Consider the following 22,779-nt stretch of genomic DNA (forward strand, 5'->3'; position numbering starts at 1 on the left):
GGGTCTTCATTTGCTCACCGAACCTCTCCAATCCTATCACTGCTGCGTTTATGCCCCTGTACACAAGCTTGATTCTCTTTCGGAGACATAACAACCCATAGGTTTTAAGATACTTACTAGTCAGGTAAATTCTTAGGCGTTTAATATGCGGTGTTGAGTCCATTTCATTCAGCAAGGAGTAGCTCTTGTCTATTCCATATTTGGCTTAAGGAACTTTATCTGTGCTCATTTCAATCTCTGGTTTTATGCAGCACGCCAACTCACCTTTACCCTTAAGCAAACATACGTTGGTTTTCTATATTTGAGACCCTGTTCTGTTCCGTAATTCAGTTCCTGTGTAGCCAAGTTTACATTCCGTGTATTACTGATATCTTAAGATGTTTCTTTTTCTGTGTGACTTATTTCAGTTAGAATCATCATACCTGAATCCACTCATTGTGCTGCTACGGGCCTGATGACATAGATTTCATTGCTGAGTGATATTGCTTTGTAAGTAAATACCACAACTTCTTTATCCATTTTTCACTTTCTGCGATGTTGAACTTGTACTGTATACGAGGTTCTTGTAAACAGAGCCGTTCCAAACTTTGGGGTGGCTGTGTCTTTTTGATTTTAATTTCCCTATGCTATAGGACCTTAAGTGAAAGTGCCCTAGGCTCTGTTGCTTTGTTTTTTAGATGTTTCAGGAAACACCATACACTTCTCCCGAGTGTCTGTTGGCAATTTACATCCTGCCCATCAGCATAACAAGGCTCCCAGTTCTCCATGGCCTGTCCTGCCTGTCTGGATTTTACACTTTTTTCAGATGGCCCTTTTGACCGGGGGGAAGTGAGACTTCATTGTAGTGCAGATTTCCTTTGCAAGCTTGCTTGGTTGGCCAAAAAGGGCGTATGCGTTTTTTCCTGAATATATTCAGGAAAAAACGCATACGCCCTTTTTGGCCAAGTGCATCATTGTGGACGTTCTGCCTCTTTTCCTATGCTTTCAATGCAATTCCAGTCTACCTCCTGAAATCGGTTTCCTGCAATTCTGCCCCGCTTTCAAATCCTCTTGGCAGCCTTACTTCAGTCTATTTTTGGACGATAGCTGTCATTTATAACTCTGCAGGTTTGTGAATTACAGTGCCCCTGAGCTGCTTTCTTCAACTCGCTTTCTTTTGAGCTGGCCGCAACACCGCAGGATGGCTTCAAGCCCTAATCTGGTTCTGGCACGGCACGCTGAGCGTTTGGTTAATTGCTCTTCCTGGTGGGAAATGAGAGTTAAATTTGCCCGTCCAGACACCTCCAGCTAGCCTCTCATTGGTTCTCGCTATTCCTGTTCATCTTCCGCAGAAATTGCAAACTGGGCCAAACAGGAGGTTAAAGGCGCTGATTTTCCAAGTGGGGAGAGTGTTAGTAAAGCGTCTGGAATGTTGCACCCGAGTACAAGGGGAGGAAAACTGAGACATATTTGAACACGTCTCCCGTTCACACGGTTGATCATACTCTGGGTTCCACATGCATGTTTTAGCTGAAGGAAGAATACCTTAAACCTGGAGAGTTGAGACCCGTGGAATGGGTACCATGCAATATGACTTCAAAGGGTCTTCATTTGCTCACCGAACCTCTCCAATCCTATCACTGCTGCGTTTATGCCCCTGTACACACGCTGGATTCTCTTTTGGAGACATAGCAATCCATAGGTTTTAAGATACTTACTAGTCAGGTACATTCTTAGGCGTTTAATATGGCGTGTTGAGTCCATTTCGTTGAGCAAGGAGTAGCTCTTGTCTATTCCATATTTGGCTTAAGGAACTTTATCTGTGCTCATTTCAATCTCTGGTTTTATGCAGCACCCCAACTCACCTTTCCCCTTAAGCAAGCATAAGTTGGTTTTCTAAATTTGAGACCCTGTTCTGTTTTGGAATTCAGTTCCTGTGTAGCCAAGTTTACATTCCGTGTATTACTGATATCTTATGATGTTTCTTCTTCTGTGTGACTTATTTCAGTTAGAATCATCGTACCTGAATCCACTCATTATGCTGCTACGGGCCTGATGACATAGATTTCATTGCTGAGTGATATTGTTTTGTAAGCAAATACCACAAGTTCTTTATCCATTTTTCACTTTCTGCGATGTTGAACTTGTACTGTAAACGAGGTTCTTGTAAACACAGGCGTCCCAAGCTTTGGGGACGCTGTGTCATTTTGATTTTAATTTCCCTAAGCTATAGGACCATAAGTGGAAGTGCCCTAGGCTCTGTTGCTTTGTTTTTTAGATGTTTCAGGAAACACCATACACTTCTCCCGAGTGTCTGTTGGCAATTTCCATCCCGCCCATCAGCATAACAAGGCTCCCAGTTCTCCATGGCCTCTCCTGCTTTTCTGGATTTTACACTTTTTTCAGATGGCCCTTTTGACCGGGGGGAAGTGAGACTTCATTGTAGTGCAGATTTCCTTTGCAAGCTTGCTTGGTTGGCCAAAAAGGGCGTATGCGTTTTTTCCTGAATATATTCAGGAAAAAACGCATACGCCCTTTTTGGCCAAGTGCATCATTGTGGACGCTCTGCCTCTTTTCCTATGCTTTCAATGCAATTCCAGTCTACCTCCTGAAATCGGTTTCCTGCAATTCTGCCCCGCTTTCAAGTCCTCTTGGCAGCCTTACTTCAGTATATTTTTGGACGATAGCTGTCATTTATAACTCTGCAGGTTTGTGAATTACAGTGCCCCTGAGCTCCTTTCTTCAACTCGCTTTCTTGTGAGCTGGCCGCAACACCGCAGGATGGCTTCAGGCCCTAATCTGGTTCCGGCACGGCACGCTGAGCCTTTGGTTATTTCCTCTTCCTGGTGGGAAATGAGAGTTAAATTTGCCCGTCCAGACACCTCCAGCTAGTCTCTCATTGGTTCTCCCTATTCCTGTTCATCTTCCGCAGAAATTGCAAACTGGGCCAAACAGGAGGTTAAAGACGCTGACTTTCCAAGAGGGAAGAGTGTTAGTTAAGCGTCTGGAATGTTGCACCCGAGTACAAGGGGAGGAAAAGTGAGACATATTTGAACACGTCTCCCATTCACACGGTTGATCATACTCTGGGTTCCACATGCATGTTTTAGCTGAAGGAAGAATACCTTAAACCTGGAGAGTTGAGACCCGTGGAATGGGTACCATGCAATATGACTTCAAAGGGTCTTCATTTGCTCACCGAACCTCTCCAATCCTATCACTGCTGCGTTTATGCCCCTGTACACACGCTGGATTCTCTTTTGGAGACATAGCAATCCATAGGTTTTAAGATACTTACTAGTCAGGTACATTCTTAGGCGTTTAATATGGGGTGTTGAGTCCATTTCGTTGAGCAAGGAGTAGCTCTTGTCTATTCCATATTTGGCTTAAGGAACTTTATCTGTGCTCATTTCAATCTCTGGTTTTATGCAGCACCCCAACTCACCTTTCCCCTTAAGCAAGCATAAGTTGGTTTTCTAAATTTGAGAACCTTTTCTGTTCTGTAATTCAGTTCCTGTGTAGCCAAGTTTACATTCCGTGTATTAGTGATATCTTATGATGTTTCTTTTTCTGTGTGACTTATTTCAGTTAGAATCATCGTACCTGAATCCACTCATTATGCTGCTACGGGCCTGATGACATAGATTTCATTGCTGAGTGATACTGCATTGTACGTAAGTACCACAAGTTCTTTATCCATTTTTCACTTTCCGTGATATTGCACTTGTACGGTAAACGAGGTTCTTGTAAACGGAGGCGTCCCAAACTTTGGGGTGGCTGTGTCTTTTTGATTTTAATTTCCCTAAGCTATAGGACCATAAGTGGAAGTGCCCTAGGCTCTGTTGCTTTGTTTTTTAGATGTTTCAAAAACACCATACACTTCTCCCGAGTGTCTGTTGGCAATTTACATCCCGCCCATCAGCATAACAAGGCTCCCAGTTCTCCATGGCCTGTCCTGCCTTTCTGGATTTTACACTTTTTTTAGATGGCCCTTTTGACCGGGGAGAAGTGAGACTTCATTTTAGTGCAGATTTCCTTTGCAAGCTTGCTTGGTTGGCCAAAAAGGGCGTATGCGTTTTTTCCTGAGGAAAAAAGGCATACGCCCTTTTTGGCCAAGTGCATCATTGTGGACGCTCTGCCTCTTTTCCTATGCTTTCAATGCAATTCCAGTCTACCTCCTGAAATCGGTTTCCTGCAATTCTGCCCCGCTTTCAAGTCCTCTTGGCAGCCTTACTTCAGTATATTTTTGGATGATAGCTGTCATTTATAACTCTGCAGGTTTGTGAATAACAGTGCCCCTGAGCTCCTTTCTTCAACTCGCTTTCTTTTGAGCTGGCCGCAACACCGCAGGATGGCTTCAGGCCCTAATCTGGTTCCAGCACGGCACGCTGAGCCTTTGGTTAATTCCTCTTCCTGGTGGGAAATGAGAGTTAAATTTGCCCGTCCAGACACCTCCAGCTAGTCTCTCATTGGTTCTCGCTATTCCTGTTCATCTTCCGCAGAAATTGCAAACTGGGCCAAACAGGAGGTTAAAGGGACTGACTCTCCAAGTCGGGAGAGTGTTAGTAAAGCGTCTGGAATGTTGCACCCGAGTACCAGGGTACGAAATCTGAGACATATTTGAACACGTCTCCCGATCACATGGTTGATCATACTCTAGGTTCCACATGCATGTTATAGCTGAAGGAAGAATACCTTAAACCTGGGTAGGTGAAAACCGTGGAATGGGTACCATGCAATATGACTTCAAAGGGTCTTCATTTGCTCACCGAACCTCTCCAATCCTATCACTGCTGCGTTTATGCCCCTGTACACACGCTTGATTCTCTTTTGGAGACATAGCAATCCATAGGTTTTAAGATACTTAGTAGTCAGGTACATTCTTAGGCGTTTAATATGCGGTGTTGAGTCCATTTCGTTGAGCAAGGAGTAGCTCTTGTCTATTCCATATTTGGCTTAAGGAACTTTATCTGTGCTCATTTCAATCTCTGGTTTTATGCAGCTCCCCAACTCACCTTTCCCCTTAAGCAAGCATAAGTTGGTTTTCTAAATTTGAGACCCTGTTCTGTTCTGTAATTCAGTTCCTGTGTAGCCAAGTTTACATTCCGTGTATTACTGATATCTTATGATGTTTCTTTTTCTGTGTGACTTATTTCAGTTAGAATCATCGTACCTGAATCCACTCATTGTGCTGCTAAGGTCCTGATGACATAGATTTCATTGCTGAGTGATATTGCTTTGTACGTAAGTACCACAAGTTCTTTATCCATTTTTCACTTTCTGCGATGTTGAACTTGTACTGTAAACGAGGTTCTTGTAAACAGAGGCGTCCCAAATTTTGGGGTGGCTGTGTCTTTTTGATTTTAATTTCCCTAAGCTATGGGACCATAAGTGGAAGTGCCCTAGGCTCTGTTGCTTTGTTTTTTAGATGTTTCAGGAAACACCATACACTTCTCCCGAGTGTCTGTTGGCAATTTACATCCCGCCCATCAGCATAACAAGGCTCCCAGTTCTCCATGGCCTGTCCTGCCTTTCTGGATTTTACACTTTTTTCAGATGGCCCTTTTGACCGGGTGGAAGTGAGACTTCATTGTAGTGCAGGTTTCCTTTGCAAGCTTGCTTGGTTGGCCAAAAAGGGCGTATGCGTTTTTTCCTGAATATATTCAGGAAAAAACGCATACGCCCTTTTTGGCCAATTGCATCATTGTGGACGTTCTGCCTCTTTTCCTATGCTTTCAGTGCAATTCCAGTCTACCTCCTGAAATCGGTTTCCTGCAATTCTGCCCCGCTTTCAAGTCCTCTTGACAGCCTTACTTCAGTATATTTTTGGACGATAGCTGTCATTTATAACTCTGCAGGTTTGTGAATTACAGTGCCCCTGAGCTCCTTTCTTCAACTCGCTTTCTTGTGAGCTGGCCGCAACACCGCAGGATGGCTTCAGGCCCTAATCTGGTTCCGGCACGGCATGCTGAGTCTTTGGTTATTTCCTCTTCCTGGTGGGAAATGAGAGTTAAATTTGCCCGTCCAGACACCTCCAGCTAGTCTCTCATTGGTTCTCCCTATTCCTGTTCATCTTCCACAGAAATTGCAAACTGGGCCAAACAGGAGGTTAAAGGCGCTGACTCTCCAAGGGGGAGAGTGTTAGTAAAGCGTCTGGAATGTTGCACCCGAGTACCAGGGGAGGAAAACTGAGACATATTTGAACACGTCTCCCATTCCCATGGTTCATCGTACTCTGGGTTCCACATGCATGTTTTAGCTGAAGGAAGAATACCTTAAACCTGGAGAGTTGAGACCCGTGGAATGGGTACCATGCAATATGAATTCAAAGGTCTTCATTTGCTCACCGAACCTCTCCAATCCTATCACTGCTGCGTTTATGTCCCTGTGCACACGCTTGATTCTCTTTTGGAGACATAGCAATCCATAGGTTTTAAGATACTTACTAGTCAGGTACATTCTTAGGCGTTTAATATGCGGTGTTGAGTCCATTTCGTTGAGCAAGGAATAGCTCTTGTCTATTCCATATTTGGCTTAAGGAACTTTATCTGTGCTCATTTCAATCTCTGGTTTTATGCAGCACCCCAACTCACCTTTACCCTTAAGCAAGCATAAGTTGGTTTTCTAAATTTGAGACCCTGTTCTGTTTTGGAATTCAGTTCCTGTGTAGCCAAGTTTACATTCCGTGTATTACTGATATCTTATGATGTTTCTTTTTCTGTGTGACTTATTTCAGTTAGAATCATCGTACCTGAATCCACTCATTGTGCTGCTAAGGGCCTGATGACATAGATTTCATTGCTGAGTGATATTGCTTTGTACGTAAGTACCACAAGTTCTTTATCCATTTTTCACTTTCTGCGATGTTGAACTTGTACTGTAAACGAGGTTCTTGTAAACAGAGGCGTCCCAAACTTTGGGGTGGCTGTGTCTTTTTGATTTTAATTTCCCTAAGCTATAGGACCATAAGTGGAAGTGCCCTAGGCTCTGTTGCTTTGTTTTTTAGATGTTTCAGGAAACACCATACACTTCTGCGGAGTGTCTATTGGCAATTTCCATCCCGCCCATCAGCATAACAAGGCTCCCAGTTCTCCATGGCCTCTCCTGCCTTTCTGGATTTTACACTTTTTTCAGATGGCCCTTTTGACCGGGGGGGAAGTGAGACTTCATTGTAGTGCAGATTTCCTTTGCAAGCTTGCTTGGTTGGCCAAAAAGGGCGTATGCGTTTTTCCTGAATATATTTAGGAAAAAACGCATACGCCCTTTTTGGCCAAGTGCATCATTGTGGACGTTCTGCCTCTTTTCCTATGCTTTCAATGCAATTCCAGTCTACCTCCTGAAATCGGTTTCCTGCAATTCTGCCCCGCTTTCAAGTCCTCTTGACAGCTTTACTTCAGTCTATTTTTGGACGATAGCTGTCATTTATAACTCTGCAGGTTTGTGAATTACAGTGCCCCTGAGCTCTTTTCTTCAACTCGCTTTCTTTTGAGCTGGCCGCAACACCGCAGGATGGCTTCAGGCCCTAATCTGGTTCCGGCACGGCACGCTGAGCCTTTGGTTATTTCCTCTTCCTGGTGGGAAATGAGAGTTAAATTTGCCCGTCCAGACACCTCCAGCTAGTCTCTCATTGGTTCTCCCTATTCCTGTTCATCTTCCGCAGAAATTGCAAACTGGGCCAAACAGGAGGTTAAAGGCGCTTACTCTCCAAGTGGGGAGAGTGTTAGTAAAGCGTCTGGAATGTTGCACCCGAGTACCAGGGGAGGAAAACTGAGACATATTTAAACACGTCTCCCGTTCACACGGTTGATCATACTCTGGGTTCCACATGCATGTTTTAGCTGAAGGAAGAATACCTTAAACCTGGAGAGTTGAGACCCGTGGAATGGGTACCATGCAATATGACTTCAAAGGTCTTCATTTGCTCACCGAACCTCTCCAATCCTATCACTGCTGCGTTTATGCCCCTGTACACACGCTTGATTCTCTTTTGGAGACATAGCAATCCATAGGTTTTAAGATACTTACTAGTCAGGTACATTCTTAGGCGTTTAATATGGGGTGTTGAGTCCATTTCGTTGAGCAAGGAGTAGCTCTTGTCTATTCCATATTTGGCTTAAGGAACTTTATCTGTGCTCATTTCAATCTCTGGTTTTATGCAGCACCCCAACTCACCTTTCCCCTTAAGCAAGCATAAGTTGGTTTTCTAAATTTGAGACCCTGTTCTGTTTTGGAATTCAGTTCCTGTGTAGCCAAGTTTACATTCCGTGTATTAGTGATATCTTATGATGTTTCTTTTTCTGTGTGACTTATTTCAGTTAGAATCATCGTACCTGAATCCACTCACTATGCTGCTACGGGCCTGATGACATAGATTTCATTGCTGAGTGATACTTCATTGTACGTAAGTACCACAAGTTCTTTATCCATTTTTCACTTTCTGTGATATTGAACTTGTACGGTAAACGAGGTTCTTGTAAACAGAGGCGTCCCAAACTTTGGGGTGGCTGTGTCTTTTTGATTTTAATTTCCCTAAGCTATAGGACCATAAGTGGAAGTGCCCTAGGCTCTGTTGCTTTGTTTTTTAGATGTTTCAGGAAACACCATACACTTCTCCCGAGTGTCTGTTGGCAATTTACATCCCGCCCATCAGCATAACAAGGCTCCCAGTTCTCCATGGCCTGTCCTGCCTTTCTGGATTTTACACTTTTTTCAGATGGCCCTTTTGACCGGGGGGAAGTGAGACTTCATTGTAGTGCAGATTTCCTTTGCAAGCTTGCTTGGTTGGCCAAAAAGGGCGTATGCGTTTTTTCCTGAATATATTCAGGAAAAAACGCATACGCCCTTTTTGGCCAAGTGCATCATTGTGGACGTTCTGCCTCTTTTCCTATGCTTTCAATGCAATTCCAGTCTACCTCCTGAAATCGGTTTCCTGCAATTCTGCCCCACTTTCAAGTCCTCTTGGCAGCCTTACTTCAGTATATTTTTGGACGATAGCTGTCATTTATAACTCTGCAGGTTTGTGAATTACAGTGCCCCTGAGCTCCTTTCTTCAACTCGCTTTCTTTTGAGCTGCCCGCAACACCGCAGGATGGCTTCAGGCCCTAATCTGGTTCGGGCACGGCATGCTGAGCCTTTGGTTAATTCCTCTTCCTGGTGGGAAATGAGAGTTAAATTTGCCCGTCCAGACACCTCCAGCTAGTCTCTCATTGGTTCTCCCTATTCCTGTTCATCTTCCGCAGAAATTGCAAACTGGGCCAAACAGGAGGTTAAAGGCGTTGACTCTCCAAGTTGGGAGAGTGTTAGTAAAGCGTCTGGAATGTTGCACCCGAGTACCAGGGGAGAAAAACTGAGACATATTTGAACACGTCTCCCGTTCACACGGTTGATCATACTCTGGGTTCCACATGCATGTTTTAGCTGAAGGAAGAATACCTTAAACCTGGAGAGTTGAGACCCGTGGAATGGGTACCATGCAATATGACTTCAGAGGTCTTCATTTGCTCACCGAACCTCTCCAATCCTATCATGCTGCGTTTATGTCCCTGTACACACGCTTGATTCTCTTTTGGAGACATAGCAATCCATAGGTTTTAAGATACTTACTAGTCAGGTACATTCTTAGGCGTTTAATATGGGGTGTTGAGTCCATTTCGTTGAGCAAGGAGTAGCTCTTGTCTATTCCATATTTGGCTTAAGGAACTTTATCTGTGCTCATTTCAATCTCTGGTTTTATGCAGCACCCCAACTCACCTTTCCCCTTAAGCAAGCAGAAGTTGGTTTTCTAAATTTGAGACCCTCTTCTGTTTTGGAATTCAGTTCCTGTGTAGCCAAGTTTACATTCCGTGTATTAGTGATATCTTATGATGTTTCTTTTTCTGTGTGACTTATTTCAGTTAGAATCATCGTACCTGAATCCACTCACTATGCTGCTACGGGCCTGATGACATAGATTTCATTGCTGAGTGATACTTCATTGTACGTAAGTACCACAAGTTCTTTATCCATTTTTCACTTTCTGTGATATTGAACTTGTACGGTAAACGAGGTTCTTGTAAACAGAGGCGTCCCAAACTTTGGGGTGGCTGTGTCTTTTTGATTTTAATTTCCCTAAGCTATAGGACCATAAGTGGAAGTGCCCTAGGCTCTGTTGCTTTGTTTTTTAGATGTTTCAGGAAACACCATACACTTCTCCCGAGTGTCTGTTGGCAATTTACATCCCGCCCATCAGCATAACAAGGCTCCCAGTTCTCCATGGCCTGTCCTGCCTTTCTGGATTTTACACTTTTTTCAGATGGCCCTTTTGATCGGGGGGAAGTGAGACTTCATTGTAGTGCAGATTTCCTTTGCAAGCTTGCTTGGTTGGCCAAAAAGGGCGTATGCGTTTTTTCCTGAATATATTCAGGAAAAAACGCATACGCCCTTTTTGGCCAAGTGCATCATTGTGGACGTTCTGCCTCTTTTCCTATGCTTTCAATGCAATTCCAGTCTACCTCCTGAAATCGGTTTCCTGCAATTCTGCCCCACTTTCAAGTCCTCTTGGCAGCCTTACTTCAGTATATTTTTGGACGATAGCTGTCATTTATAACTCTGCAGGTTTGTGAATTACAGTGCCCCTGAGCTCTTTTCTTCAACTCGCTTTCTTTTGAGCTGGCCGCAACACCGCAGGATGGCTTCAGGCCCTAATCTGGTTCCGGCACGGCACGCTGAGCCTTTGGTTATTTCCTCTTCCTGGTGGGAAATGAGAGTTAAATTTGCCCGTCCAGACACCTCCAGCTAGTCTCTCATTGGTTCTCCCTATTCCTGTTCATCTTCCGCAGAAATTGCAAACTGGGCCAAACAGGAGGTTAAAGGCGCTGACTCTCCAAGTGGGGAGAGTGTTAGTAAAGCGTCTGGAATGTTGCACCCGAGTACCAGGGGAGGTAAACTGAGACATATTTAAACACGGCTCCCGTTCACACGGTTGATCATACTCTGGGTTCCACATGCATGTTTTAGCTGAAGGAAGAATACCTTAAACCTGGAGAGTTGAGACCCGTGGAATGGGTACCATGCAATATGACTTCAGAGGTCTTCATTTGCTCACCGAACCTCTCCAATCCTATCACTGCTGCGTTTATGTCCCTGTACACACGCTTGATTCTCTTTTGGAGACATAGCAATCCATAGGTTTTAAGATACTTACTAGTCAGGTACATTCTTAGGCGTTTAATATGCGGTGTTGAGTCCATTTCGTTGAGCAAGGAGTAGCTCTTGTCTATTCCATATTTGGCTTAAGGAACTTTATCTGTGCTCATTTCAATCTCTGGTTTTATGCAGCACCCCATCTCACCTTTACCCTTAAGCAAGCATAAGTTGATTTTCTAAATTTGAGACCCTGTTCTGTTTTGGAATTCAGTTCCTGTGTAGCCAAGTTTACATTCCGTGTATTACTGATATCTTATGATGTTTCTTTTTCTGTGTGACTTATTTCAGTTAGAATCATCATACCTGAATCCACTCATTGTGCTGCTAAGGGCCTGATGACATAGATTTCATTGCTGAGTGATATTGCTTTGTAAGTAAATACCACAACTTCTTTATCCATTTTTCACTTTCTGGGATGTTGAACTTCTACTGTAAACGAGGTTCTTGTAAACAGAGCCGTTCCAAACTTTGGGGTGGCTGTGTCTTTTGGATTTTAATTTCCCTAAGCTATAGGACCATAAGTGGAAGTGCCCTAGGCTCTGTTGCTTTGTTTTTTAGATGTTTCAGGAAACACCATACACTTCTCCCGAATGTCTGTTGGCAATTTACATCCCGCCCATCAGCATAACAAGGCTCCCAGTTCTCCATGGCCTGTCCTGCCTTTCTGGATTTTACACTTTTTTCAGATGGCCCTTTTGACCGGGGGGAAGTGAGACTTCATTGTAGTGCAGATTTCCTTTGCAAGCTTGCTTGGTTGGCCAAAAAGGGCGTATGCGTTTTTTCCTGAATATATTCAGGAAAAAACGCATACGCCCTTTTTGGCCAAGTGCATCATTGTGGACGTTCTGCCTCTTTTCCTATGCTTTCAATGCAATTCCAGTCTACCTCCTGAAATCGGTTTCCTGCAATTCTGCCCCACTTTCAAGTCCTCTTGGCAGCCTTACTTCAGTATATTTTTGGACGATAGCTGTCATTTATAACTCTGCAGGTTTGTGAATTACAGTGCCCCTTAGCTCCTTTCTTCAACTCGCTTTCTTGTGAGCTGGCCGCAACACCGCAGGATGGCTTCAGGCCCTAATCTGGTTCCGGCATGGCATGCTGAGTCTTTGGTTATTTCCTGTTCCTGGTGGGAAATGAGAGTTAAATTTGCCCGTCCAGACACCTCCAGCTAGTCTCTCATTGGTCTCCCTATTCCTGTTCATCTTCCACAGAAATTGCAAACTGGGCCAAACAGGAGGTTAAAGGCGCTGACTCTCCAAGGGGGAGAGTGTTAGTAAAGCGTCTGGAATGTTGCACCCGAGTACCAGGGGAGGAAAACTGAAACATATTTGAACACGTCTCCCGTTCCCATGGTTCATCGTACTCTGGGTTCCACATGCATGTTTTAGCTGAAGGAAGAATACCTTAAACCTGGAGAGTTGAGACCCGTGGAATGGGTACCATGCAATATGACTTCAAAGGTCTTCATTTGCTCACCGAACCTCTCCAATCCTATCACTGCTGCGTTTATGTCCCTGTACACACGCTTGATTCTCTTTTGGAGACATAGCAATCCATAGGTTTTAAGATACTTACTAGTCAGGTACATTCTTAGGCGTTTTAATATGGGGTGTTGAGTCCATTTCGTTGAGCAAGGAATAGCTCTTGTCTATTCCATATTTGGCTTAAGGAACTTTATCTGTGCTCATTTCAATCTCTGGTTTTATGCAGCACCCCAACTCACCTTTCCCCTTAAGCAAGCATAAGTTGGTTTTCTAAATTTGAGACCCAGTTCTGTTTTGGAATTCAGTTCCTGTGTAGCCAAGTTTACATTCCGTGTATTAGTGATATCTTATGATGTTTCTTTTTCTGTGTGACTTATTTCAGTTAGAATCATCGTACCTGAATCCACTCACTATGCTGCTACGGGCCTGATGACATAGATTTCATTGCTGAGTGATACTTCATTGTACGTAAGTACCACAAGTTCTTTATCCATTTTTTACTTTCTGTGATATTGAACTTGTACGGTAAACGAGGTTCTTGTAAACAGAGGCGTCCCAAACTTTGGGGTGGCTGTGTCTTTTTGATTTTAATTTCCCTAAGCTATAGGACCATAAGTGGAAGTGCCCTAGGCTCTGTTGCTTTGTTTTTTAGATGTTTCAGGAAACACCATACACTTCTCCCGAGTGTCTGTTGGCAATTTACATCCCGCCCATCAGCATAACAAGGCTCCCAGTTCTCCATGGCCTGTAATGCCTTTCTGGATTTTACACTTTTTTCAGATGGCCCTTTTGATCGGGGGGAAGTGAGACTTCATTGTAGTGCAGATTTCCTTTGCAAGCTTGCTTGGTTGGCCAAAAAGGGCGTATGCGTTTTTTCCTGAATATATTCAGGAAAAAACGCATACGCCCTTTTTGGCCAAGTGCATCATTGTGGACGTTCTGCCTCTTTTCCTATGCTTTCAATGCAATTCCAGTCTACCTCCTGAAATCGGTTTCCTGCAATTCTGCCCCGCTTTCAAGTCCTCTTGGCAGCCTTACTTCAGTATATTTTTGGACGATAGCTGTCATTTATAACTCTGCAGGTTTGTGAATTACAGTGCCCCTGAGCTCTTTTCTTCAACTCGCTTTCTTTTGAGCTGGCCGCAACACCGCAGGATGGCTTCAGGCCCTAATCTGGTTCTGGCACGGCACGCTGAGCCTTTGGATATTTCCTCTTCCTGGTCGGAAATGAGAGTTAAATTTGCCCGTCCAGACACCTCCAGCTAGTCTCTCATTGGTTCTCGCTATCCCTGTTCATCTTCCGCAGAAATTGCAAACTGGGCCAAACAGGAGGTTAAAGGGACTGACTCTCCAAGTAGGGAGAGTGTTAGTAAAGCGTCTGGAATGTTGCACCCGAGTACCAGGGTACGAAAACTGAGACATATTTGAACACGTCTCCCGATCACATGGTTGATCATACTCTAGGTTCCACATGCATGTTTTAGCTGAAGGAAGAATACCTTAAACCTGGAGAGTTGAAACCCGTGGAATGGGTACCATGCAATATGACTTCAAAGGGTCTTCATTTGCTCACCGAACCTCTCCAATCCTATCAGTACTGCGTTTATTCCCCTGTACACACGCTTGATTCTCTTTTGGAGACATAGCAATCCATAGGTTATAAGATACTTACTAGTCAGGTACATTCTTAGGCGTTTAATATGAGGTGTTGAGTCCATTTCGTTGAGCAAGGAGTAGCTCTTGTCTATTCCATATTTGGCTTAAGGAACTTTATCTGTGCTCATTTCAATCTCTGGTTTTATGCAGCACCCCAACTCACCTTTCCCCTTAAGCAAGCATAAGTTGGTGTTCTAAATTTGAGACCCTGTTCTGTTTTGGAATTCAGTTCCTGTGTAGCCAAGTTTACATTATGTGTATTAGTGATATATTATGATGTTTCTTTTTCTGTGTGACTTATTTCAGTTAGAATCATCGTACCTGAATCCACTCATTATGCTGCTATGGGCCTGATGACATAGATTTCATTGCTGAGTGATACTGCATTGTACGTAAGTACCACAATTTCTTTATCCATTTTTCACTTTCTGTGATATTGAACTTGTACTGTAAACGAGGTTCTTGTAAACAGAGGCGTCCCAAAGTTTCGGGTGGCTGTGTCTTTTTGATTTTAATTTCCCTAAGCTATAGGACCATAAGTGGAAGTGCCCTAGGCTCTGTTGCTTTGTTTTTTAGATGTTTCAGGAAACACCATACACTTCTCCCGAGTGTCTGTTGGCAATTTACATCCCGCCCATCAGCATAACAAGGCTCCCAGTTCTCCATGGCCTGTCCTGCCTTTCTGGATTTTACACTTTTTTCAGATGGCCCTTTTGACCGGGGGGAAGTGAGACTTCATTGTAGTGCAGATTTTCTTTGCAAGCTTGCTTGGTTGGCCAAAAAGGGCGTATGCGTTTTTTCCTGAAGGAAAAAACGCATACGCAATTTTTGGCCAAGTGCATCATTGTGGACGTTCTGCCTCTTTTCCGATGCTTTCAATGCAATTCCAGTCTACCTCCTGAAATCGGTTTCCTGCAATTCTGCCCCGCTTTCAAGTCCTCTTGGCAGCCTTACTTCAGTATATTTTTGGACGATAGCTGTCATTTATAACTCTGCAGGTTTGTGAATTACAGTGCCCCTGAGCTCCTTTCTTCAATTTGCATTCTTGTGACCTGGCCGCAACACCACAGGATGGCTTCAGGCCCTAATCTGGTTCTGGCACGGCACGCTGAGCCTTTGGTTATTTCCTCTTCCTGGTGGGAAATGAGAGTTAAATTTGCCCGTCCAGACACCGCCAGCTAGTCTCTCATTGGTTCTCCCTATTCCTGTTCATCTTCCGCAGAAATTGCAAATTGGGCCAAACAGGACGTTAAAGGCGCTGACTCTCCAGGTGGGGAGAGTGTTAGTAAAGCGTCTGGAATGTTGCACCCGAGTACCAGGGGAGGAAAACTGAGACATATTTGAACACGTCTCCTGTTCACACGGTTGATCATACTCTGGGTTCCACATGCATGTTTTAGCTGAAGGAAGAATTCCTTAAACCTTGAGAGTTGAGACCCGTGGAATGGGTACCATGCAATATGACTTCAAAGGGTCTTCATTTGCTCACCGAACCTCTCCAATCCTATCACTGCTGCGTTTATGCCCCTGTACACACGCTTGATTCTCTTTTGGAGACATAGCAATCCATAGGTTTTAAGATACTTACTAGTCAGGTACATTCTTAGGCGTTTAATATGGGGTGTTGAGTCCATTTCGTTGAGCAAGGAGTAGCTCTTGTCTATTCCATATTTGGCTTAAGGAAATTTATCTGTGCTCATTTCAATCTCTGGTTTTATGCAGCACCCCAACTCACCTTTCCCCTTAAGCAAGCATAAGTTGGTTTTCTAAATTTGAGACCCTGTTCTGTTCTGTAATTCAGTTCCTGTGTAGCCAAGTTTACATTCCGTGTATTACTGATATCTTATGATGTTTCTTTTTCTGTGTGACTTATTTCAGTTAGAATCATCGTACCTGAATCCACTCATTATGCTGCTACGGGCCTGATGACATAGATTTCATTGCTGAGTGATACTGCATTGTACGTAAGTACCACAAGTTCTTTATCCATTTTTCACTTTCTGTGATATTGAACTTGTACGGTAAACGAGGCTCTTGTAAACAGAGGCGTCCCAAACTTTGGGGTGGCTGTGTCTTTTTGATTTTAGTTTCCCTAAGCTATAGGACCATAAGTGGAAGTGCCCTAGGCTCTGTTGCTTTGTTTTTTAGATGTTTCAGGAAACACCATACACTTCTCCCGAGTGTCTGTTGGCAATTTACATCCCGCCCATCAGCATAACAAGGCTCCCAGTTCTCCATGGCCTCTCCTGCTTTTCTGGATTTTACACTTTTTTCAGATGGCCCTTTTGACCGGGGGGAAGTGAGACTTCATTGTAGTGCAGATTTCCTTTGCAAGCTTGCTTGGTTGGCCAAAAAGTGCGTATGCGTTTTTTCCTGAATATATTCAGGAAAAAACGCATACACTCTTTTTGGCCAAGTGCATCATTGTGGACGTTCTGCCTCTTTTCCTATGCTTTCAATGCAATTCCAGTCTACCTCCTGAAATCGGTTTCCTGCAATTCTGCCCTGCTTTCAAGTCCTCTTGGGAGCCTTACTTCAGTCTATTTTTGGACGATAGCTGTCATTTATAACTCTGCAGGTTTGTGAATTACAGTTCCCCTGAGCTCCTTTCTTCAACTCGCTTTCTTTTGAGCTGGCCGCAACACCGCAGGATGGCTTCAGGCCCTAATCTGGTTCCGGCACGGCACGCTGAGCCTTTGGTTAATTGTTCTTCCTGGTGGGAAATGAGAGTTAAATTTGCCCGTCCAGACACCTCCAGCTAGTCTCTCATTGGTTCTCGCTATTCCTGTTCATCTTCCGCAGAAATTGCAAACTGGGCCAAACAGGAGGTTAAAGGCGCTGACTCTCCAAGTGGGGAGAGTGTTAGTAAAGCGTCTGGAATGTTGCACCCGAGTACCAGGGGAGGAAAACTGAGACATATTTGAACACGTCTCCCGATCACATGGTTGATCATACTCTAGGTTCCACATGCATGTTTTAGCTGAAGGAAGAATACCTTAAACCTGGAGTGTTGAGACCCGTGGAATGGGTATCATGCAATATGACTTCAAAGGGTCTTCATTTGCTCACCGAACCTCTCCAATCCTATCACTGCTGCGTTTATGCCCCTGTACACACGCTTGATTCTCTTTTGGAGACATAGCAATCCATAGGTTTTAAGATAGTTACTAGTCAGGTACATTCTTAGGCGTTTAATATGGGGTGTTGAGTCCATTTCGTTGAGCAAGGAGTAGCTCTTGTCTATTCCATATTTGGCTTAAGGAACTTTATCTGTGCTCATTTCAATCTCTGGTTTTATGCAGCACCCCAACTCACCTTTACCCTTAAGCAAGCATAAGTTGGTTTTCTAAATTTAAGACCCTGTTCTGTTTTGGAATTCAGTTCCTGTGTAGCCAAGTTTACATTCCGTGTATTACTGATATCTTATGATGTTTCTTTTTCTGTGTGACTTATTTCAGTTAGAATCATCGTACCTGAATCCACTCATTATGCTGCTACGGGCCTGATGACATAGATTTCATTGCTGAGTGATATTGCTTTGTAAGCAAATACCACAAGTTCTTTATCCATTTTTCACTTTCTGCGATGTTGAACTTGTACTGTAAACGAGGTTCTTGTAAACAGCGGCGTCCCAAGCTTTGGGGACGCTGTGTCTTTTTGATTTTAATTTCCCTAAGCTATAGGACCATAAGTGGAAGTGCCATAGGCTCTGTTGCTTTGTTTTTTAGATGTTTCAGGAAACACCATACACTTCTCCCGAGTGGTTGTTGGCAATTTACATCCCGCCCATCAGCATAACAAGGCTCCCAGTTCTCCATGGCCTGTCCTGCCTTTCTGGATTTTACACTTTTTTCAGATGGCCCTTTTGACCAGGGGGAAGTGAGACTTCATTGTAGTGCAGATTTCCTTTGCAAGCTTGCTTGGTTGGCCAAAAAGGGCGTATGCGTTTTTCCCTGAATATATTCAGGAAAAAACGCATACGCCCTTTTTGGCCAAGTGCATCATTGTGGACGTTCTGCCTCTTTTCCTATGCTTTCAATGCAATTCCAGTCTACCTCCTGAAATCGGTTTCCTGCAATTCTGCCCTGCTTTCAAGTCCTCTTGGGAGCCTTACTTCAGTCTATTTTTGGACGATAGCTGTCATTTATAACTCTGCAGGTTTGTGAATTACAGTTCCCCTGAGCTCCTTTCTTCAACTCGCTTTCTTTTGAGCTGGCCGCAACACCGCAGGATGGCTTCAGGCCCTAATCTGGTTCCGGCACGGCACGCTGAGCCTTTGGTTAATTGTTCTTCCTGGTGGGAAATGAGAGTTAAATTTGCCCGTCCAGACACCTCCAGCTAGTCTCTCATTGGTTCTCGCTATTCCTGTTCATCTTCCGCAGAAATTGCAAACTGGGCCAAACAGGAGGTTAAAGGCGCTGACTCTCCAAGTGGGGAGAGTGTTAGTAAAGCGTCTGGAATGTTGCACCCGAGTACCAGGGGAGGAAAACTGAGACATATTTGAACACGTCTCCCGATCACATGGTTGATCATACTCTAGGTTCCACATGCATGTTTTAGCTGAAGGAAGAATACCTTAAACCTGGAGTGTTGAGACCCGTGGAATGGGTATCATGCAATATGACTTCAAAGGGTCTTCATTTGCTCACCGAACCTCTCCAATCCTATCACTGCTGCGTTTATGCCCCTGTACACACGCTTGATTCTCTTTTGGAGACATAGCAATCCATAGGTTTTAAGATAGTTACTAGTCAGGTACATTCTTAGGCGTTTAATATGGGGTGTTGAGTCCATTTCGTTGAGCAAGGAGTAGCTCTTGTCTATTCCATATTTGGCTTAAGGAACTTTATCTGTGCTCATTTCAATCTCTGGTTTTATGCAGCACCCCAACTCACCTTTACCCTTAAGCAAGCATAAGTTGGTTTTCTAAATTTAAGACCCTGTTCTGTTTTGGAATTCAGTTCCTGTGTAGCCAAGTTTACATTCCGTGTATTACTGATATCTTATGATGTTTCTTTTTCTGTGTGACTTATTTCAGTTAGAATCATCGTACCTGAATCCACTCATTATGCTGCTACGGGCCTGATGACATAGATTTCATTGCTGAGTGATATTGCTTTGTAAGCAAATACCACAAGTTCTTTATCCATTTTTCACTTTCTGCGATGTTGAACTTGTACTGTAAACGAGGTTCTTGTAAACAGCGGCGTCCCAAGCTTTGGGGACGCTGTGTCTTTTTGATTTTAATTTCCCTAAGCTATAGGACCATAAGTGGAAGTGCCATAGGCTCTGTTGCTTTGTTTTTTAGATGTTTCAGGAAACACCATACACTTCTCCCGAGTGGTTGTTGGCAATTTACATCCCGCCCATCAGCATAACAAGGCTCCCAGTTCTCCATGGCCTGTCCTGCCTTTCTGGATTTTACACTTTTTTCAGATGGCCCTTTTGACCAGGGGGAAGTGAGACTTCATTGTAGTGCAGATTTCCTTTGCAAGCTTGCTTGGTTGGCCAAAAAGGGCGTATGCGTTTTTCCCTGAATATATTCAGGAAAAAACGCATACGCCCTTTTTGGCCAAGTGCATCATTGTGGACGTTCTGCCTCTTTTCCTATGCTTTCAATGCAATTCCAGTCTACCTCCTGAAATCGGTTTCCTGCAATTCTGCCCCGCTTTCAAGTCCTCTTGGCAGCCTTACTTCAGTATATTTTTGGACGATAGCTGTCATTTATAACTCTGCAGGTTTGTGAATTACAGTGCCCCTGAGCTCCTTTCTTCCACTCGCTTTCTTGTGAGCTGGCCGCAACACCGCAGGATGGCTTCAGGCCCTAATCTGGTTCCGGCACGGCACGCTGAGCCTTTGGATATTTCCTCTTCCTGGTGGGAAATGAGAGTTAAATTTGCCCGTCCAGACACCTCCAGCTAGTCTCTCATTGGTTCTCCCTATTCCTGTTCATCTTCCGCAGAAATTGCAAACTGGGCCAAACAGGAGGTTAAAGGCGCTGACTTTCCAAGTGGGAGAGTGTTAGTAAAGCGTCTGGAATGTTGCACCCGAGTACAAGGGGAGGAAAACTGAGACATATTTGAACACGTCTCCCGTTCACACGGTTGATCATACTCTGGGTTCCACATGCATGTTTTAGCTGAAGGAAGAATACCTTAAACCTGGAGAGTTGAGACCCGTGTAATGGGTACCATGCAATATGACTTCAAAGGGTCTTCATTTGCTCACCGAACCTCTCCAATCCTATCACTGCTGCGTTTATGCCCGTGTACACACGCTTGATTCTCTTTTGGAGACATAGCAATCCATAGGTTTTAAGATACTTACTAGTCAGGTACATTCTTAGGCGTTTAATATGGGGTGTTGAGTCCATTTCGTTGAGCAAGGAGTAGCTCTTGTCTATTCCATATTTGGCTTAAGGAACTTTATCTGTGCTCATTTCAATCTCTGGTTTTATGCAGCACCCCAACTCACCTTTCCCCTTAAGCAAGCAGAAGTTGGTTTTCTAAATTTGAGACCCAGTTCTGTTCTCTAATTCAGTTCCTGTGTAGCCAAGTTTACATTCCGTGTATTAGTTATGTCTTATGATGTTTCTTTTTCTGTGTGACTTATTTCAGTTAGAATCATCATACCTGAATCCACTCATTATGCTGCTACGGGCCTGATGACATAGATTTCATTGCTGAGTGATACTGCATTGTACGTAAGTACCACAAGTTCTTTATCCATTTTTCACTTTCTGTGATATTGAACTTGTACAGTAAACGAGGTTCTTGTAAACGGAGGCGTCCCAAACTTTGGGGTGGCTGTGTCTTTTTGATTTTAATTTCCCTAAGCTCTAGGACCATAAGTGGAAGTGCCCTAGGCTCTGTTGCTTTGTTTTTTAGATGTTTCAAAAACACCATACACTTCTCCCGAGTGTCTGTTGGCAATTTACATCCCGCCCATCAGCATAACAAGGCTCCCAGTTCTCCATGGCCTGTCCTGCCTTTCTGGATTTTACACTTTTTTCAGATGGCCCTTTTGACCGGGGAGCAGTGAGACTTCACTGTACTGCAGATTTCCTTTGCAAGCTTGCTTGGTTGGCCAAAAAGGGCGTATGCGTTTTTTCCTGAATATATTCAGGAAAAAACGCATACGCCCTTTTTGGCCAAGTGCATCATTGTGGACGTTCTGCCTCTTTTCCTATGCTTTCAATGCAATTCCAGTCTACCTCCTGAAATCAGTTTCCTGCAATTCTGCCCCGCTTTCAAGTCCTCTTGGCAGCCTTACTTCAGTCTATTTTTGGACGATAGCTGTCATTTATAACTCTGCAGGTTTGTGAATTACAGTGCCCCTGAGCTCCTTTCTTCAACTCGCTTTCTTTTGAGCTGGCCGCAACACCGCAGGATGGCTTCAAGCCCTAATCTGGTTCTGGCACGGCACGCTGAGCGTTTGGTTAATTGCTCTTACTGGTGGGAAATGAGAGTTAAATTTGCCCGTCCAGACACCTCCAGCTAGCCTCTCATTGGTTCTCGCTATTCCTGTTCATCTTCCGCAGAAATTGCAAACTGGGCCAAACAGGAGGTTAAAGGCGCTGATTTTCCAAGTGGGGAGAGTGTTAGTAAAGCGTCTGGAATGTTGCACCCGAGTACAAGGGGAGGAAAACTGAGACATATTTGAACACGTCTCACGTTCACACGGTTGATCATACTCTGGGTTCCACATGCATGTTTTAGCTGAAGGAAGAATACCTTAAACCTGGAGAGTTGAGACCCGTGGAATGGGTACCATGCAATATGACTTCAAAGGGTCTTCATTTGCTCACCGAACCTCTCCAATCCTATCACTGCTGCGTTTATGCCCCTGTACACACGCTGGATTCTCTTTTGGAGACATAGCAATCCATAGGTTTTAAGATTCTTACTAGTCAGGTACATTCTTAGGCGTTTAATATGGCGTGTTGAGTCCATTTCGTTGAGCAATGAGTAGCTCTTGTCTATTCCATATTTGGCTTAAGGAACTTTATCTGTGCTCATTTCAATCTCTGGTTTTATGCAGCACACCAACTCACCTTTCCCCTTAAGCAAGCAGAAGTTGGTGTTCTAAATTTGAGACCCTGTTCTGTTTTGGAATTCAGTTCCTGTGTAGCCAAGTTTACATTCCGTGTATTAGTGATATATTATGATGTTTCTTTTTCTGTGTGACTTATTTCAGTTAGAATCATCGTACCTGAATCCACTCATTATGCTGCTACGGGCCTGATGACATAGATTTCATTGCTGAGTGATACTGCATTGTACGTAAGTACCACAATTTCTTTATCCATTTTTCACTTTCTGTGATATTGAACTTGTACTGTAAACGTGGTTCTTGTAAACAGAGGCGTCCCAAAGTTTCGGGTGGCTGTGTCTTTTTGATTTTAATTTACCTAAGCTATAGGACCATAAGTGGAAGTGCCCTAGGCTCTGTTGCTTTGTTTTTTAGATGTTTCAGG

At 43.9% G+C, this 22,779-nt stretch overlaps 1 long non-coding RNA gene across 46 annotated transcripts in view; it reads left to right on the plus strand.

Moving 5' to 3' along the window:
- The window catches only part of LOC307181137, a 3,028,377-nt gene that overhangs the window by 130,596 nt on the left and 2,875,002 nt on the right, over nucleotides 1–22,779 (plus strand). For 15 of the 46 annotated variants that reach the window (XR_013825952.1, XR_013825953.1, XR_013825954.1 and 12 more), the window contains exon 1: nucleotides 13,054–13,115. The exons of 1 other annotated variant lie outside the window; for it this stretch is intronic. This is a non-coding gene — a long non-coding RNA (uncharacterized lncRNA). Of the gene's footprint in view, nucleotides 1–13,050; nucleotides 13,116–22,779 lie in introns of those variants that run through there. 30 more of the 46 variants (XR_013825978.1, XR_013825979.1, XR_013825980.1 and 27 more) reach the window with 3 other exon arrangements.

Source organism: Stenella coeruleoalba, assembly GCF_951394435.1.
Source record: "Stenella coeruleoalba genome assembly, contig: scaffold_39, whole genome shotgun sequence".
In the NCBI taxonomy this organism is placed as follows: domain Eukaryota; kingdom Metazoa; phylum Chordata; class Mammalia; order Artiodactyla; family Delphinidae; genus Stenella; species Stenella coeruleoalba.